General features: G+C 44.7%; 1 protein-coding gene and 1 long non-coding RNA gene across 7 annotated transcripts in view; both read right to left on the minus strand.

Moving 5' to 3' along the window:
- Positions 1-20,002, minus strand: part of TTLL10 (tubulin tyrosine ligase like 10) — a 212,774-nt gene that overhangs the window by 67,078 nt on the left and 125,694 nt on the right. The window lies entirely within an intron of this gene.
- Positions 1,993-11,104, minus strand: LOC144328384 (uncharacterized). Its single transcript, XR_013393580.1, has 3 exons — positions 9,779-11,104; positions 6,717-9,601; positions 1,993-4,105 (listed from the first exon to the last, which is right to left on the minus strand). It is a non-coding gene; the product is annotated as an uncharacterized LOC144328384 (long non-coding RNA).

Below are 20,002 nucleotides of genomic sequence, written 5' to 3' on the forward strand. Positions count from 1 at the left end.
ATATCTATATCTAATATTCAAGGTATCCATGTATTAGAACATACCTTTTTAAAAATAAAAAACCCTAGAATATTCCATATGCAATGCCTGCACAATTTGGACCTTGCAAAAAACAAGATTCTCAAGGTCTGGGGAAAGAAACAAGGCTGCTGGATATCAAGAGAGTTGCATCCTCCCGTTCTGAGACTATACCTTCCCCCTTGTTCTATAGATCACACACACCTCCCCTCCTTTCTGTGTTTGTCTAACCATCACTTTGTGTGACACATCACAGTTTCTTGCAGACGTGAATGGTTTGCGATGGATGGGGGTATAGGTAAAGGAGACGTTGGCTTGTAAACAGAACTCACTGCTCTAACTGAAAGTGACTCCTTCTGTTTGTCGAGCCTCTCCTTGGCTCACCAGCCTCGTAACAGTGGCCTAATATTTGTCCTCGGAGGCTTGGAGTCTATGCATAGCAAAGCAAACGTACATATCTGTAGTTTGCGTGTGCTTTACTGCTACTCCCTTCAGCTTTCCCCCCCATCTTCGGATTTTACAATGTTAGCAGGCAGAGAACTGCATCTCCCACAATTCCTTGCAAGGGGTTGGATTTCCCGGGGAGGATAAAGCTCGGCTTAAGTGTTACGTGGTTGTTGCTGAGCTGAGGTGACACAGCATTGAGGAATCTTTGATTTCTGGCAGGCAAAGAAAGGGGATGTTACCTGGGAAAGCATGCCATAGCTCGGTTACAGAGAGCACATGAGGAAGACCCCTGATTTGCTAACCTGGAGATGCCGGCAATTGGTGCTGGGACCTTCTCCAGGTGGGGGGGGGGGAAACCACATTTTTTAATGCTTCCCTACGAAGAAATCTCTCTGCAAGGGCTGAAAATGATTTCCCAGCTTTTATTTGCGAATCAGACCACTGGTCCATCTAGCACAGTATCTGCACGGACCGGCAATGGCCCTCCAATGGTTTTTTTTGGGGGGGGGGTTAATTCCAAGCCCTACCCAGAGAATGAGGGCTTTAGCGTGCAAACCATGTGCTCTCTTAACCACTGTGCAAAAGGCTATGAATGCATCCGCGTGCTGCTGTGGTGGAATGAGGAAGCAGCTGCAGGTGTGAACATGCGGCGGGGTGGAAGCTAAATTCCATTTAAGCTTTTAATACCCCCTCCAGCATCAAAGTATGGCAAAGGTTTCTGTCCCTTTGCACTTAATGTGGCAACTCCTGTGGATTGTACCACTGCAAACTGCAGGGGTGTGTGGTGGTGGTGGTTCACTAGGAAAGCCAAGCGATGTCTCTTAAGGAAAACCTCCACCTAGAAATGAGAACGTCCGAGGGAAATATTCTATAGCTTAATATTCTCACTAATATACTGGTTTTGTATCCTACTGGTCTCCAGGCGGGAAGGCAGTTTTCAGGGCAACAGGAGATGACCACTGGGTGATACAACAGGAGCGACAGTCTCTCTTCCCAGAGAGTGTTGGTATCGGACCTGCGTTCAAATCTCCTCTCAGCCACGGAGCTCACAGAGTGACCTTGAACTAACCTTCCTCTCTCTGCCCAGCTTACCTCACAGGGTTGCAGTGAGGACGAAATGGGAGAACCAAGTTTGCTACACAGGGCTCCCTGAAGGAAGGCTGGGATATAAACGTAATAATAATCGGATTGCCAACGCTGTAGTGTCTCATGTACTGCAGCCCTCTGGAGCTGAATGCTCCGGGAATATCTGTGTGGTGCATCTCGCTTGCCAATGGCACTCTTACTGCGAGGCTCCGCTTGTGCAACAGATCCTGTGTTAGAGGCAAAAGTTAGATTGGGTGACCCCTTGATTCTTTGAAATGTCTCCTGATGAAGTGCAAAACCTCCTCTGTTTTCAGACCCAGGTATTAGTCGCCTGAGAGTAAACCAGCAGGTTCAGTGCAATTCCAGCTATCTGGCAAGGGTATTCTCTGTATGAGAAAATGCTTTAAATACGAAGTTGAAAAATAAATGCAATACGAAAACTGAGTTGGAACGTCACATTTTATTTGAATTGTACAGCTAGGGAGTGTTTTATATACAGAAATGAAAAGAAAAAGAGAAAGAAAGCCAAACAATGTTTACAGCACGCTCAGGAATATAAATGAGCAGCCCCCAAAGTCAACGGAATCGCATTTGATTTGCGGAACCAGGAAGAAAACAGATGGGATGCAGGCACCTCCCTCCCAGGCATGTGGTGTTTGATGATAAAACAGGGCCTGGAATATTGGCAGCACAATATTCAATCCATCAATACGAAATGCGGTAATTAATGGTAATTGAGAAGGCAAAGCTGCCGTCTCCTCTCTTCTCTCTCTCTCCCCGCCCCCATCTCGCTTTACAATCTGGAGCATTTCATAAAACACACCCCACCCGCCCTCCCAAACTGGCTGGGCTGGATAGAGAGGGAGAGAGAGAGAGATTCTTGTGAGTCATCTCACCAGAGAACATATTTCGCTCGGAGACATTGGAGGTTCTTTAAGGTAATTAGCAGAGAGCAAATGTTAGAAAAGATGGCCAATTTGCTTCAATTCGGAGAACACACTTGCGTACTTCAAAGACCCTTGGAGGAGGCAGCGGGGAACGGGGAGCTCGGAACCACCCAGAGGAATGTGAGACTCCCCCCCTCTCTCCTACAAAAGGAAGAAGCTGAGCACAAACAGTTAGGGTTGCTTGGGGAGTCTATGGTATACCATTGCCTCCATTTCATAGGCCTTTCTGAAGAGGGACATGGAGGGGTGGATTCATGTCTCGGAGACTCTGGAGGTCCCTAGCAGGGTTTGCAGAGCCTCCTTAGACTCTGAGACTTTTTTGGGGAGGGTGGAGCCTGGGAACTAAAAGGCGATGCCTGGCAGATCAGGGTGTAGAGTTTGGTTTGGTATGGGCGGAGCCTGGTAGCATCTGGTGGGGAAGAGGACAGGTACCTGGGGGTCCAGCGAGATAGAAAGGCAGACAGAAAGAGAGAGGCAGTAAATAGGATTAGCTCACAAGTCAACCTGCCTACTTGAGTCAACATCCCTGAGAAACCCCTGCCTATCTTTTGCCTATTAGGGTTAGCTTTTCTCTCTTTTTTAAATGACCTAGTGTGTGCTCACATGGGCTACATCAGAGGGGGGCCTACCAGCCAGTCTGGTCAAATGGGTTGGCGGCACCCCGCCCCTGGTCAAAGAAATCATTCATTGAATGGAAGGGGGCCCTTGTAAGTTGGGGAAATGGTCCCAAGTTCACTCTCGGGAGTTAGTTTTGTTTGACCAGAGAAGGGAGCACAGGACACCCTTTGTTCTCCCAAAACTGTCCATAGAGATCTCTTTGTTTAATATCTGATCAGTTCCGTTCCTATGTGGAGGAAGGTTAGAAAGATTTGCCTCCCGGGCCATGTGCTAGTTGCACGGCAAGGTGTGTGGAGGGGGTGGCGGCAAGGGATGTTGCCACTGCAGGTTTTCCAGAGTAAATATTCATGCGTGCAACTTTTTCACAGCTCCAAGTCAGGGCTGTGTGTGTGTGTGTGTGTGTGTGTGTGTTCATGAAAATAAACAATTAACATTTTCACACTTGGGAAATTCACATTCTGAAGTGAGAAAAGCTGCATTATTTAGCCGGCAATTCTTACCATTTGGCATAACTCCTTCCTGCTTTTCTGTTCTTCAGTATAAGTAGCTATGCTTTGAGAAGGCTAGGCTAGATTCAAGGCTCATCCAATTGTAGAGTTGGAAGGGACCCAATGGGTAATCCAGCCCAACCCCTTGCCATGCAGGGACTACAGCTTAAAGAATTAATCTTCCCATGCCTCCATTAATTATCTGTTGTCCATATGATGTTCTCCAAACCACACTTTCCCTACCTCGGTCTGGACTTTCTCATGCCCTCTCTTTTTTTGGAATAGCCCTGGTGTAAAAAGAATGCAAGCTGAGGGAAGGGAGAGGGTAGGAAGGCAATGATTTGGAGGAGAACTTCATACGGACAACACAAAATTAATGGAGACACAGGAAAGTTACTGTAGCATTAGGCAACAGAATGGCTGAGCCCAGCAGTGATCTCTTTTCCTTCTTTTGCTAGGCCATGCAAATGAAAGCAACAAACAGTTGCTTTAAGATGCCACCTTAATACCCAAAGTGGAAACTGAAAAGACTCAACTTAGGAATTACCGTCCCATCTCACTCCTAAATGTGGATTACAAAATATTTGCAGACATTTTGGCAAGTAGACTGAAAAAGGTGTTAAATGAAGTAATTCATAAGGACCAAGCAGGCTTTCTTCCTGGCAGGCATCTGTTTGACAATACTCGGAATATTATCGATATTCTGGAACTTTTACAAACAAATATTAACACTAAAGCAGTGTTAATCTTTATTGATGCCGAGAAGGCCTTTGACAATATTTCTTGGAAATTTATGAAGAAAAACTTGGAAGGGATGGGAGTGGGACGAGGGTTTGAAAATGGTATAGAAGCAATTTATTCAGAACAAAAAGCTAAGTTGATAGTGAACAATGTGGTGACAGAGGAGTTTTATATTGAAAAAGGAACACGCCAGGGGTGCCCCTTATCCCCCCTATTATTTATATCAGTCCTGGAGGTTTTGCTGAACATGATCAGGAGGGACCGGCAAATACAGGGGATTACGGTCGGAGTGAAACAATATAAACTGAAAGCATTTGCAGATGACTTAGTAATAACATTACAGGAGCCAGAATCTAGTACAAAAAGAGTTCTGGAACTGATACAAGAATTTGGTCGGGTGGCAGGATTTAAGTTGAACAAACAAAAAACTAAAGTTTTGGGGAAAAACTTGACGCCTTTAGAAATAGAGGGGTTTCAGAAGGAAACAGAGTTAACTGTGGTTAAGAAAGTGAAATACCTGGGGGTAAACTTGACGCCTAGAAATTTGAATTTGTTTAAGGACAATTATGAGAAATGCTGGTCAGAAGTTAAGAAAGATTTGGAAACTTGGTCGAGACTGAAGCTTTCCTTGCTGGGCCGAATTGCTGCTGTCAAGATGAATGTTTTGCCAAAAATGTTGTTTTTATTTCAAACCTTGCAGGTCGTGGACAGAGTGGAATGTTTTGGAAAGTGGCAGAGGGATATCTCAAAGTTTGTCTGGCAGGGCAAAAAGCCCCGAATAAAGTTCAAAATATTAACTGATGCAAAAGAAAGAGGGGGGTTTGCCCTGCCAGACTTAAGGTTATACTACGAGGCGGCAGCCTTCTGCTGGTTGAAAGATTGGATTCTATTAGAGAATACAGATGTCCTAGACCTGGAAGGTTTTAATAACTCGTTAGGATGGCATGCTTATCTGTGGTACGGCAAGGCAAAAACACATGGAATGTTCAAAAACCATATTGTCAGGAAAGCAATTTTTATGGTCTGGCTGAAATACAAAGACTTACTTGAAAGTAAGACTCCGAGGTGGTTATCACCAGTGGAGGCTAAGGCGTGGAAAAAACCCAATATGGAGACCGGCTGGCCGAAATATTGGGAACTAATAGAAAAAGTAGGTGACAATTGGAGGTTGCGGAGCTTTGAAAATTTAAAAGATAAGGTGCGAGATTGGTTTCATTATGCCCAAATTAACGAGGTGGTTAAGTTGGACAAAAAAACAGGATTCCAGGTGGAAAAATCGAAACTTGAGACAGAATTGTTAGAACCAAAGACCAAGGTTTTATCGAGAATGTATAACTTGCTGCTTAAGTGGAATACGCAGGATGAGACAGTTAAATCAGCCATGATAAAGTGGGCTCAGGACATTGGTTACAATATCATGTTTGAAGACTGGGAAAGGTTATGGACCACCGGTATGAAATTTACGGCATGTAATGCCTTGAAAGAAAACATTATGAAAATGGTATACAGGTGGTACATGACCCCAGTCAAGCTTGCTAAGATATACCATTTGTCTGATAACAAATGTTGGAAGTGCAAAGAGGCTGAAGGAACATTCTTTCACCTTTGGTGGACTTGCCCAAGAGTGAAGGCCTTCTGGGAAATGATCTACAACGAGTTAAAAAAGGTGTTTAAGTACACCTTCCCTAAAAAACCGGAGGCCTTCCTCTTGGGTATTGTCGGCCAAAAGGTTTTAAAGAAGGATAGAACGTTTTTTATGTATGCTACCACTGCAGCAAGAATTTTGATCGCCAAACACTGGAAGACTCAAGATTTACCCACGCTGGAAGAGTGGCAAACGCAACTGATTGACTACATGGAATTGGCCGAAATGACTGCCAGAATCCGAGACCTGGGAGAAGAAGCAATGGAGGAGGACTGGAAAAAATTCAAGAATTACTTGCAAAAATTTTATAAGTTATATGAACTATAAAATGATGTATAATCTGAAATGCTAGCCCCAGCAATGAGAATGCAACATTTACGGAATTGGATAACATTATTGAAAGAATCAATGTTTAAATGTTAAAAATGATAATATATTCTGTTTTTAGAGTAAATGGACAACAAGGGATTTAAACTTAAACTGCAATTGAAAGTATAAAAGAAACACACGAAACAAGGTTATAATTTGCTGATAAATTTATTGTTAAGAATGCATTGTGCGGGAGATGTGGGGAAGCTCGATAGAAATAAGTTGTTGAAAGGTTATGATTCTTTGTATCTGCTTTTTGTTTTTTTTTTCTTTCCTTTTTTTTCTTCTTTTTTTCTGTCTATGTCTGAAAAAATGCAATAAAAATTATTTAAAAAAAAAAAAAAAAAAAGATGCCACCTTAAAGACCAAAGAAATGCAATCCTTTTGACTGGAGATGCCAAAAATTGAGCCTGGCTCATTTTGCATGCAAAGCAGGCACTGTGGCTCAGTAGTTTGTGACACCACAGGCATGCAAAAAAATAAAACAAAAAGTGCTTAACATTGTATTGGATGTAGAATTAAGCTTCTTGAGAATCTCATCTTTTAATTAAGACAACAACGGTGCAAGCTTCTAGTCCATATGGGTACAAAGGCAAGGAAGGGTAAGCAAGGGATGTAGTACATGCAATTATACCTTTGCAGGAGTAGTGACAGGTAGCTGGGTACTACTTAGACAATATGAAGCTGTCTAAAATTGAGCCAGGTGATTGATTGATTGATTGATTGATCTACAGCAGTATTGTCTACGCTGACTGGCAGCATCTCTCCAGGGTTTCAGAGAGGGGACATTCCCAGCCCTATGTGGAGATGCCGGGGATTGAACCTAAGACCTTCTACATGCAAAGCAGGTGCTCTGTCAACAAACCACAGTTCTTCCTCTTACGGCAGCAGCCAGATCGTCTCCATGTCTCATTTCAGCTTTACAGTCTAGGAAAACAGGAAGAGGCCTCTGTGTTGCTGTTGACACAGCTAAATATTGTGTATGCTGGAGCTGAAGAACCACCTCCTATCAGCAAAGGCAAGCTTGGGTGATAGGGACATGTGAGGCTGTTCACCTGTACAACCTCTCTCTTATCAAGGGTTTTATTCCTCTCTTTAAGACTTTATGGGGCTGACATGAGAGCGATAAAGGCGGACTTTGGGCCCATAGACTCAAACGGGCACTTCAAACAAACCCAGGCACCTGATGGAACAATCTCTGGTACACACCCCAGAGCTGCCCGCCTAAAACAGACCTATCTTCCTCTTTCTTTCACGGCGAAGACTTTGCCAGTGCCATCGACGGCATTACCAGACAGTATTAGACAGGGATAGCTAAGATCTAACTTTGTCTGGTAAGACAGCGATCGGCACGCCATCGGCCCTGTGGGAAGGCAAGAGTTGTCAATGGCAGATGGAGAAGGAACAAACTAGATATCCAGGCACCTTAGGTAAACTCGCATACCACACACACACACACATACACGAATTTTGGAGCACAAAAAATGAGTTAGAATTCTACAACTCTGCTTTCCAAGCAGGAGTAAATGTAAGAATGTAAGAAGAGACGGCTGGATCAGGTCAATGGCCCATCTAGTCCAGCATCCTGTCCCCACAGTGACTGACCTGTGGGAAACTGGCAAACAGGATTCAAGCAAAAGAGAACTATTCCCTCCTGTGGTTTTGTAGTCACTGATAGCCCTTTCCTCCAAAAAATTGTGCAATCCACTTTTAAAGCCATCCAAGTAGGTGGCCATCACTGCTTCCAGTGGAAGTGAGTTCCATAGTTTAACTATGAGTGACATGAAGAAAGATTTCAGTTTATCTGTCCCAAATTGCCCAACCATCAGCTTCATTGGACATCCGTGAGTTATAGCATTATGGGAGAAAATTTGAGTCAAGTGTGCCTCTTGATCCATACAAATCATTTGGGAGTCTTCTTTTTTATGTGCTGGGGCTTCCTTAGGAGGTGAAAATAATAATATTGGTCTGCTTTAGAACTCTTGTTCCGACAAAAGTCAATTTGCAGGGTCAATCCACATTTCACACCATTTCCTCAACTGTTTTGCGAGCAGTTAATCAGTAACAAGGAATCTCAACGGCAGGTCCGGTTCCCCCTTGCCTCCCTCCCTCCCCGCTCTTCTCCTTTGGCTACTTAGCGTTTGCCATGAGTAATAAATCCTCAGAAGAAGGAAGAAGGAAAACCAGCCAGCCATCCAGTGCAAACCCACTAGCGCGGAGACAAAAATAAATCGCTCTTCTATTCCAAGCAGCTGCTGTTTCCGAAAGTCTCTCCAAAACTCTGGAACGGCACCGACCGACGGTTGAGTGGGCCTGAAATCATCATTCAAACACAGGCGCACACAGAGCCTCTTCTCAAAAAGTTTTGTCCAAGAGTTTTGGCTGTTAATCTGAATGTAATGCCCGTTTTCCACGCTAATGCGTGGAAGGCTGTTTCCTTGGGTGAAGGAGAGTCTCTGGCTGCATCCACACCACCCATTTAGAGCACATTTAAAGCATACGGCTTCCCAACAAGAATCCGGGGAACCGTAGTGTGTTAAAGAGGCTGGGGATTGTAGTTCTGTGATGGGGTAAACAACAGCTCCCGGGATTCTTGTGGGGAACTAATGTGCTTCATACGTCTATTGTGGGAGCAGCGTTTCAAGCTTCAGAACAGTGGTGCATGGGCAATATCGATTTGTAGGACAGAATAGCCTTCCTGAACCAGGAAACCCCCAGATGTTTTCAGACTACGACTCGCAGCAGCCACCCAAAACATCTGGAAGGCACCAGGTTGAGGAAAGCACCAGGACCAGAAGCGTGGATTGTAGGGTGTGGGGAAGGAAGAGATGTTGGCTACTGGACAACTTGCCTGGCCCCCATTCGTTTCAATAAGGCTTGAGATGAAGGAGAATCGCCCTATGGTTTAGACTACGTAACTGACAACTTTCTGTTGACCATGCTTCACAGCGCATAGAAATGATGTTGCGCACCTCCTCTTCATTTTCATGTGCAAGAGCACTCCCCAGCAGCACCACTGCCATGGACTGCCTCACATCAATAAGCAGCCACAGATTTTTCCAATCTGGGAAATCAGATCTCTTGGCCAAGTCCTATTTACACATTTCCTGCTACAAAATTCACCTGAATTTTGCACCCCATTTTGCTGCTCTGTTCAAGTCCCTGTTTGCACCTTGGCTGACATGGACCTCAGACTTCCCCTTCTCATGTTTTTATGAGTAACAAAGAGGGAGGGTGGTTACCTCCATGCAGTGGTGTAGCGTGGGGGGTGCAGGGGGGGCTGGCCGCACTGGGCACAACACCTGGGGGTTAGGGTTAGGGGGTGCAAATCCACGGGTTAGGGGGCGCAAATCCACGGGTTAGGGGGCACAAATTACTTGCCTTGCCCCGGGTGCTGACAACCCACACTACGCCACTGCCTCCATGTGCTGGCTGTGGGCTTCCTCGAGTCGTCTGACTGGCCACTGTGAAGAACAGGATGCTGAACCAGATGAGCCTTTGGCCTGATCCATCAGCCAGGCTCTCCTTGTCAGTCTCCAGCATGACAGTGTAAGCAGTGAAAGATCCTCTTGTATGTTTGGAGTGCATTGTGGGAGACTTATGGGGCTTAAACACACACACACACACACACACGAAGATCCAGAGATACATGCAAAGCTGAAGTAGCCCAGAGTCTGAATAATGCTGCTGTCATGGTATGCCTGAGTGACGGGGTGGCTTAGCTTCCTGCGATTGCTGCTCCTGCTTGCCAAAACAAGTCCTGCCAACAAGCAACCATTCTTAAGTCTACAGCTGGGTGTGGCATAAACCTATTCACTGTTTCTAAGCTCTCAAATAAATCATCTCCCAAGAAAGGAGAATGCTGGGGAAAGGTTGCTCCTGAGTCAAATGAGGGGATGCAGTTTATCTAAGGTTGTAGCTGAAGGAGTGCTGATATAACTCTAAAGATGCAGGGACGGCATCTTCGTGATTCCTGGAAGAAGGTAGGTGGAACTGCAGAACAAGAGCCAAGTTTCTGGAGGGGCCTAATTGGGTGTGACCCAAGATGACTCACTGGGCTACTAACTCACTTGCACCACCTCCTGCAAGTCAATCCAGCTTCTTGAGACACAACGCGGGAAGCAAGATTTATTCCCTGCTTTGAGAAAGGCAGGATAAACTGGGTGAAACCACCACTCCAGTAATCTCTATTATTAATGGCATGCACATCCTAACTTTCTTGCAAAGAGTTCTAGGAAGCATGCATAAAAATGATTATCTCCTTTTAGGCCCTTTAAAGTCCCTTTACTTTGTGCTGACTGAGGGCTGCCTTCAGAATTTAGGGAATTCCCTGGAGAAAAGTAGACTTCTTTTAACCAGCAAAGGGGGAAACGGGTAGGATATGTATCCAGGGCAGCTGTCTACCAACTCCACCTGGTACCCAGGCTGAGACCCTACCTGCCCACGGATTGTCTCGCCAGAGTGGTGCATGCTCTAGTTATCTCCCACTTGGACTACTGCAATGCGCTCTACGTGGGGCTACCTTTGAAGGTGACTCGGAAACTACAGCTAATCCAGAATGCGGCAGCTAGACTGGTGACTGGGGGCGGCCGCCGAGACCACATAACACCGGTCTTGAAAGACCTACATTGGCTCCCAGTACGTTTCCGAGCACAATTCAAAGTGTTGGTGTTGACCTTTAAAGCCCTAAACGGCCTTGGCCCAGTATACCTGAAGGAGCGTCTCCACCCCCATCGTTCTGCCCGGACGCTGAGGTCCAGCGCCGAGGGCCTTCTGGCGGATCCCTCATTGCGAGAAGCAAAGCTACAGGGAACCAGGCAGAGGGCCTTTTTGGTAGTGGCGCCCGCCCTGTGGAATGCCCTCCCATCAGATGTCAAAACGATAAACAACTACCTGACATTCAGAAGACATCTTAAGGCAGCCCTGTTCAGGGAAGTTTTTAATGTATGATATTTTAGTGTTTTTTGGTTTCTATGGAAGCCGCCCAGAGTGGCTGGGGAAACCCAGCCAGATGGGCAGGGTACAAATAATAAATTATTATTATTATTATGCAAAGGGACAGGGAACACACAGCCTTCCACTCCTTGGGGTATCTAGAGGGCTGTTCCACCATTCTTCCATAGGAGTGCTGCTTTTAAGTTACACCACAATTTTAGCAAAAGCCAAGAAAAATATAAAGGCTACATGATTGATTTGGTTTTGACCAAGTTTTCCCTATACATTTTCTGCCAAGAGTGGGGCCCAAGCATCTACCTGTACTTGCTGCCCACTGGCACCAGATGTAAGTTCCACCCAGACTTACCTCTTTGCTCTTGGTCATGGAAGCCGTCTGATGACTGCAGCAGTTTGGCTCACCCTTTAAACATCGTTACCAGACAGTGTTAGAGTAGATTCAGAAAATCCAGCACTGTCTAGTAAGATGCCCACAGAGGAGCATCATCACAGCAGCTGGTGGCAAAATGGGGCATCCATTAATGTTCTTGCAAGAATCCATTTCTTATAGAAATCTATGAGTAAAATATCCCCCCCCCCTTTCCCATCTGGATCATGAAGTAATTACCTTTTATGTACAATGGATAAACTGGAGATCTGACTTCCAAGAAAGGAGTGGAAAAATCAATTATTATTATTTTGGGGGCCTGGGGGTAGAGGTTTAAAAGAACCCAAACAAAGGAAATGAAGATGAGAATGTTGGATTTGATCTCAATTTAGTAGTATCTATGTCAAGGATGAGGAACCTCTGACCCCCATGGGCAACACTCAGCCCACAAGCGTATTTTCCACAACCCATGTCCACCTTCCTATCTGAAGTCAAGTACAGGGCAGATAGAGACACAGCTGCCAATGGACATTCAGGAGCCTTAAAGTAAAGCTCAGCTGAGCCCATTTCTTGGGCTCTTTAAAGCACCACACAAGGCTCTTTGGAGTCCCGACTTCAGGTCTTCAAAACACTCCTCATTGTGACATCAGGTGGTTGACAGGTGGGTTGTCCCATCCACCTGTCAAATCTGGCCCGCAAGACTAGGATCTAGGATCATTTACATGGTCAAAAAGGTTAACAGTTAGTTTAAAGCAAAGTATTCTATTATCCATCGCTAGCAGAACAGTGCCTAGATTTGGTGTTTTGAAGATTTGGAAGCAGGGGAATCTCTCTCTCTCTTAATTTGTAAAGCACAGCAAGCAAGAAAGATTGGGAACCTGCAACAGCTATGATCATTGCAGCCAGACTAGTCATAGCAAGAAACTGGAAGTCAGATGACAGCTTGCAAAGGTAAAATAAAAATGTATAAGATACAGCATTGTTGACAAAACTTACATATTAGAAAATAGATACTGAAGGACCTGCACCCAAAACATATCAATCTGCTAGTTATTAGAATGTGAAATGCCAAGAACATTGCCCATCCTTATATATAATTTTCAATCCTATAATTTGACATTGAGCCTAAAATATAATTGTAACCAAAGATACCTAAGAAGTTAAGCAATGTTGTTTATGCAGCAATTGACTCATATATCCATGATATGACGAAACTATATTTATATTTCATGTTTACATTTATCAAGGATACAGTTTATTTTTCTGGTAGGTATCTAAGTTCTTTTTCAATAACACCCCCAATGTAAGTGTGGGCAGTAATTTAAATGAACAGTACCAGAGGAATGTGTGTGTGTTTGAGAGAATGAGGGACAGACACACAGAGAGATTTATTTCTCACTTTGCACCTGCCAGGTGTGGAAGAATACCTGTGATCAGAGTTGAAATATCTAACAGCAACAGCACCTTCCCAAAGACATCCTTGTAAATCATTATTTACAGCTTCTTTGAATAAGGAAGCTGGTGGTTTGAGGTCTTAGGGAGGGGAAAAGATGAAAGAGGGATCTGAGAGTGGGGGAGATTGGCAGCCTGTGGCTCTCCAGATGTTGTTCTGCTTTCAAATCCCACCAGCCTCAGCATGGCTAAGGGGAACACTGGGTCACAGGTTCCCCATCCCTGATGTAAAGGAGCCTTTGGTTCAACACTTACGATGGCTTTGTTCTACCTCTATCATTGGAAGCAGTGTCCCTCTGAATAGCAGGTGCTTGGAATTGTAGGTGGGGCAGGTTGCTGATGCACCTGGTTCCTTCTTGTGGGCTTCTAGAAGGCATCTAGTTGGCCACCATGATAACAGGATGTTGGACTAGATGGGTCTTTTCCTGATCCAGCAGGATCAGGGTTCAATGGCGGCCACGTAGGGTTTCCTTCTCGGGATCATGTGGATAGCTCAGTTGAGACTCTTAATCTCAGGGTTCTGGGCTCAAGCCCCAGGCTGGGCAAAAAATTCCTGCATTGCAGGGGCTGGACTAGATGACTCTTGTAGTCCCTTCCAATTCTACAATACTATGATTCCACTGCTCCCCCTGGAGACCATGAGAAGGCAGCTCCAAACTTAGAAATGAGTCAAACCCAGAGGAATTCTATGTGCTTGGGAGCCTGACTTCAGATTTGCTCTGAATTGTGATCAACAGAGCCAGCTGAAGGCTTTGACAGGGAGCTGAAATCTTCAGGCAAGGCCTCCCTCCTTAACCACAAGTCTCCTTAACATGTAAATAGGGATGAGGGGAGAAATTTGATTCATTCCTCGTTTGATGATGAACCTGCCTAAGTCACCCTTCCCAATACTATATGAGAACTGAAACACAGCAATCCTTCAAAATCCGCACTTCTCTTAATTTTGCAATGCAGTTCTCCAACTGAAAAAAAATGTGTACAATAATGCTTACACTGGGGTGAAGCGTGCACACTGGCGAAAATATCACACAAAATGTATTACTTATGGGGAAATTGCTTTGCAAAAACATGTATGTTAGGCAGAAGAGCATACTAAGGTGTATGCTGATGGATGCAATATGCAGAACTGAGGCTAGGATCTGTAATATAAGAAACTGAGAGAAAATGAAATCGACAGATTGGCCCACCTCTTCCTGCAAGACACAAATTCACAATTTTACCTCCAACTGAATTTGTGCAAAAGGAGAAGAGTAGCCATGTTGAGATGGAGGGAGGATCAATGAATCTTGGACACCAGCAACATGCCCAATCATTGGGTCCTGGGCTCCAACTAAATTTCCAGTCAGTGCATCTTGAGCTCCAGCCAACTGCTCAACCAATTGACCTTGGGTTCAAGAGGAACATCTGATCAGGACACTCTGTGGAGCATCCTTCCTGTGGGTTGCCAACTGCAAGGCTAGGTATGCCATTATTATGACTGATAGGGGCCTTTCCCACCCCCCACCCCAATCCTTCAATTATCTGAATTGTTATCGTGCATTGCCCTCCCCGCCCCACCCTCGCTGGTCACTAACCTTCTGGCTTCTGCATTCTCCGTTGGCGTTTTCCAGTGCTGGGCATGAGAGGCCATAATCATCATTACCAGGCAGTATTAGAAAGACAGGAAACATCCAATGCTGCCCAGTAAGATGGCAATGACATCCCAGGATCGTTGTTCGTGCAAGGAACAGTGAGCACAATTAGCCGGAATAGGTGGCTAGTTTTCAAAAGGAAATGTTAAGGAGAGAGAATGTGACAAGGAAAGTGAAGTGCAGGCTAAAAGCCAGTGCTAAGACGGTCTTGTTACCTTTTCTGCATGCCACGTATTAGATGCTACATTACAACAGAAGAAAATCCGGACGGCAGAATTCACCAGATCTTTATTATCTTTTACCAACAGCTTGCAAAAAATATTTCAAATACAGCTTCTCCCATTTTCAATTTCCCTCCAGTTCTTATATTTCCACACACACTCACATACTTCTCTCTGACATCTGTCCAGACAAGCAAGAGACATTATCAGTGTTCAAGGACACATTGCACCCAGGCAAAAAGTATCTGAGGGGGCTGCAAGGGATCCAGTTAAACACATGGGCTCCAGATCACATCTCCAGTTAAAAGGACCAGATCACGGATTGTGGGAAAGACCTCTCTTCTGCCTAGGAGCCTGGACAGCAGCTGCCAGTCAGAGTAGATAGCTAGACAGTAGATACCCAGCTAGATAGACAAATAATAGAAGTTGGAAGGGCATCTAAGAGCCATCTAGTCCAACCCCCTGCACTACAGGGACCACAGCTAAGGAATCCCTGACAGATAGCCACCCAACCTCTGTTTGAAAGCCTCCAAGGAAGAAGAGCACACCTCCTTCAGAGACAGTCCGTTCCACTGTCGAACAGCTCTTACACTCAGAAAGTTCTTCCTACTGTTTACCCAGAACCTCCTTTCTTGTCATTTGGATCCACTGGTTTACCTTCTGGAGCAGCAGAAAACAAGCTTGCTCCATCTTCCATGTGATAGCCCTTCAGACAGATGAATATAGCTTTCATATCACCTCTCACTTTTCTTCAGGCTGAACATACCAAACTCCCCCAACCCTTCCTCATAAGGCTTGGTGATCTGATCTAAACCAGCTTCCTGGTCAATTAAGTCATAGAGCAGACCCATTGAAATTAAAGAACCTAAGTCATGTCCATTTACTGGGCCTGCTCTAACATCAGATAGACCATTTTAGTCCTTACTTCCTTCCCAACCCAACTATAAAGTGTGTGTTTTGGACCTGGTAGTAAAGTGACCTTTGCAAACGAGAGGCTGAACCTTGATGTCTTAAAAAGGAGTTGTGGCATAAATTTTTAAGCCATTGTACTATGAATCTCAGCAAAGTGCCCCAGGTACAAGAAATCAACAAGTGTGTGTGTGTGTGTGTGTGTGTGTGTGTGTGTGAATGTGTGTCCCTGTCTTATACAGAATGTAGGGGTACATTTCATATTTTATTAGAGGGACAAATGGCTTTCAATTGCACGCAAGGGAAAAAGATTCTCAGAAAGATAATATTCAAGATTCATCGGCAATGTAGAAGAGCCTCTGATTTGCGCTCAGAAGGTTCCAGGCTTAACAATTCACAGTTAAACTATGGAATCTGCCTGTGATTTAAAAAAAAAAAAATTAGACAAATGCAGGGAAGATAAGGCAAGCAACGGCCAATAGTCACAGTGGCCGTGCTTTCCTTTCACTGCCAGAGGCAGCATGGCTCTGGATGCCAGTTACTGGGACTCACAACAAGGAGAGTTGCAGTTGTGCTCAGGTCCTGGTTGGCCACTGGTTGGTCACTGTAAGAACAAGTGGACTAGATGGGCCTTCTGATCTGATTCTGCAGGGCTCTTATTATGCTCCTACCTCTCCAGGTAGGACTGGGAAAGCCTGAAATCGTATAAAGAGCCTCTGTCACTCAATGTACAGCAGGAATAGAGAGTCTTTGGCTGTCCAGAGGTTGCTTGGTGGACAACACCAGTAGTCATGCTTTGTGGGGCTTCTGGGAGTCGGATTACAGCTCCCATTGCTCCTGATAGTTGGCCATGCTTCGTGGGGCTGATGTGAGTTTAGTTCAACAACATCTGGAACTTCCTGTCTCTTTTTTAAAACCAGCCCTTTATTCAGAACCATAATGATTAGAGTCTTTTTAGGGTGAGAGCCACAGCCCAATGGCAGAGCACCTGTTCGGGCCCTGAACATAATTATTGGCACCTCCAGGTAGGGCTGAGAAAGATTTCTGCTGAAAGCCCAGAGAGCTGCTGCCAGCCAGTGTAGACAATAAACCACAGAACAGACAATGCCAGAAGGACCAAGTTTGCATTCCCCCATGTATAAAGCTCAAGGAGCCAGATATTTCTGACACAGTAAGTTCCTGCCTCTTCAATGCAGAGCTGAAGCAAATTATTCTGTAAAGATTCAACATATGTCAGATGTTAACATTTGCCCCCTTTCAATAGGGATTCACTCCCCAAGTGTGAAAGTTTACCTCAGGATATTGAGGTAAATGTTACCTCAGAATATTGAGGTAAATTTTACCTCAGAATTTTGAAATTTGAGTACTGTTGCTTGGCAGGTACCAAATGCATGCTCTGACCAGCCACCATCTCCCTGGAACCATCCGACACAAACCATCATCTCATGGTCAGAGGTGAAATCCTGACAAGTGCAAAACCTTATTCCATGTCCTCCTCTATCATTGTTGGGTTGGGTTTTGCCTTGTTTGGCTAACTGCTTTGCTTCCCTGTCGTGAGCCACCCGGAGAATTTTGTAAGGGCGGCCCACAAAGATGGCTGACAAATGTCCACTCCTAATCAAATACGTTTTGTCACATTTTTGAAGATAGGCATCATGGGATTCCAGATGGAGCAGCCAACAATCAGGTGAACACTGAGCAAATGTCACAATTGCCAAGGGGTGATGTGTAGAGTATTCAGCATCCAAACTGACAAGAGGAGAATTTTGAGGTGAATTTTTCAGGAGTAAATTAGTTTCGGTCCTACTTGCAAACGGTGAACCCATTGAGGGAAGCTATTGCATTCTCTTCACCACCCAGCCCCAAAAGTGCATGGCTACACCTCCTCTCCTCCCAGTTATTAGGTAACTGTCAAAAAAGATAAAGCAAATCAAATCCCGTCGACAGGCAGCCATGTTCCATTTAGCCTGCACAAAAGACAGACTTTTTCCCCCTTTCATTCCCCCCGCCATGTTCATTTCACCCCCCCTGCAGCATCAATAATTCATGGATTTAAAAGGAAAAAAAGATGATAACCAGTAAGAAATTTAAGCAGCAGATGCTCTCTCTCCATTAGAAAAAGAGAAATAAGTCTCAGTTTGGGGGTGTTATTTTTCTTTAAAATATTTCTGCTTTGTTCTGTAAGGACAATGGCGCAGCGCTAGTGTTTTGACACTGTGGATCTTATAACAGCCGCTGGTGACATGTTAGCTAACAAATTGGCACAAATGACCATGGTCGAAATAATTACATGGTAAGGAGAGGCGAATCAGAGAACAAATCTCCGTCTATCAGGTCCAGGAAAGACATTGTAACAAAAGGGAGATATGTAGATGTTTTGCAAATTAATCAGCTTTAATCATCCCTTTTTAAAAACTGGAGGACTTTACTGAAAGGGCACTGGTGCCAGCTAGACCCCAATTAAAGCGAATAAGGGAGGATTAAGGACACAATCTGGTAAATGCATTTAGCACCACGGAGTGAGTGCAATTGACTATGGTGCAACTTGCTTCTGAGTAAACATGTATAAGATTGCACTGTAAATAGTTGAAGTCCAAGTACTAGAGGGTTTAAACCCACATCCACACCATGCATTTAAAGCACTAGGATACCATTTAAAACAGTCATGGCTTCTTCCACCAAAGAATTCTGGGAGCTGTAGTTTGTTAAGGGTGCTGATAGTTGATGGGAGACCCCCTATCCCCTTCACAAAACTACAATTTCCCAGAGTTGTTTAACAATCAAGCCCTCTTCACAGGGAAGTCTGGAAATTGTAGCTGTGTTGAGGGAATAGAGCTCTCCTGACAACTCCTTGGCACTCTTAAAAAACTGCGACTCCCAGAATTCTTTGGGAGGAATCCATGACTGTTTAAAGGTGCATGCTGTGAATGAGGCCTTAATGATCCCAAGTGTGGTTAGAGCTTGCATTGAATAACACAATAGCTGCTTTATCTTGATGCAAGCTATTAAGAAGAGGTGCTAGCCCTGCATTTTTTTACAAATTCATACCAAAAGGATGATCAACATTAAAGAAGAAGACTGCCTTATTAAGCTATCAGGGGTCTACAGTTGCCACATGTACTTTCAGAGGGCAGTCCTCTACCTGAAGGCTGTCTGGTCTATGAGTGGTTTAAAGATTGAGAACCCTAAGGAGGGAGATCTGGTAAACTTTGGAGTTGTCCGTCAGCAGTTGGCCTCTGGACCACAGACTAAGCAACCACACAGACCTTTTGCTCAGAGTCATGCTGAGATGCCCAGCCTGTCTATTTGAAATACAGGGTTGCATCCAGCGCTAGCCTTGCTCACAGTGGACCCGCTGAAATGACTGGACATGACTTAACTTTGGTCCGTTTATTTCAGTGGGTTTATTCTGAGTCATTGGATATGTTCTGAGTCACTAAATTTACACCTGCCCCTAAAAATTAACATATGCCAACACGATGCAAATCTGTGATTCATTTCTGCTTTCTTTGGGTAATGTGTGAATAGCTACCCTAGAGGGGTATGTAAACACATCACAGGAATAATTAGTGGGTGTTATCACCAACTCCAGATGTCATCTCTGTATAGATACACCACTGACCCATAGCAGAAACACCAACCCTTAATTCCATACTTCTGCATTAATCCTCAAACATATATGGCTTTTGAAAGAACCATGGTTTAATTGTGGTCTACCAAACCCCCAATATCAGATTTGTTATTTATTTGATTATTTGCAAGCACAGGACAGTCAAGCATTGTTCTTTGGGGGTTGCTTGGTGCAGTACAGCACTGGTGACCACCTCCCTTCATCTCCCTTCCTTTCTCCATCCAGCCATGGCTGAGTGTTTTAGCTGCCCCACCAGCAGAGATTAATTACAAAAGGGGGGAGATGCCCTCAAATTCTAGACGAATGCTCTCATTAGTGAGTCTATAGAAAGACTGGGTCGGCAGCTCTGTGAACAGGGATGAAGACCTAAAACAGAATGATGTTCTGGACCCTATATCCAGATGTTATGGAAATTAACCATGGCTCAATGTTGGGGGCTGCTCTTGCAGGGCACATTTGACCCTGAACAGGAGCACCAA

This window comes from Podarcis muralis, chromosome 7 (genome assembly GCF_964188315.1).
Source record: "Podarcis muralis chromosome 7, rPodMur119.hap1.1, whole genome shotgun sequence".
NCBI lineage: Eukaryota > Metazoa > Chordata > Lepidosauria > Squamata > Lacertidae > Podarcis > Podarcis muralis.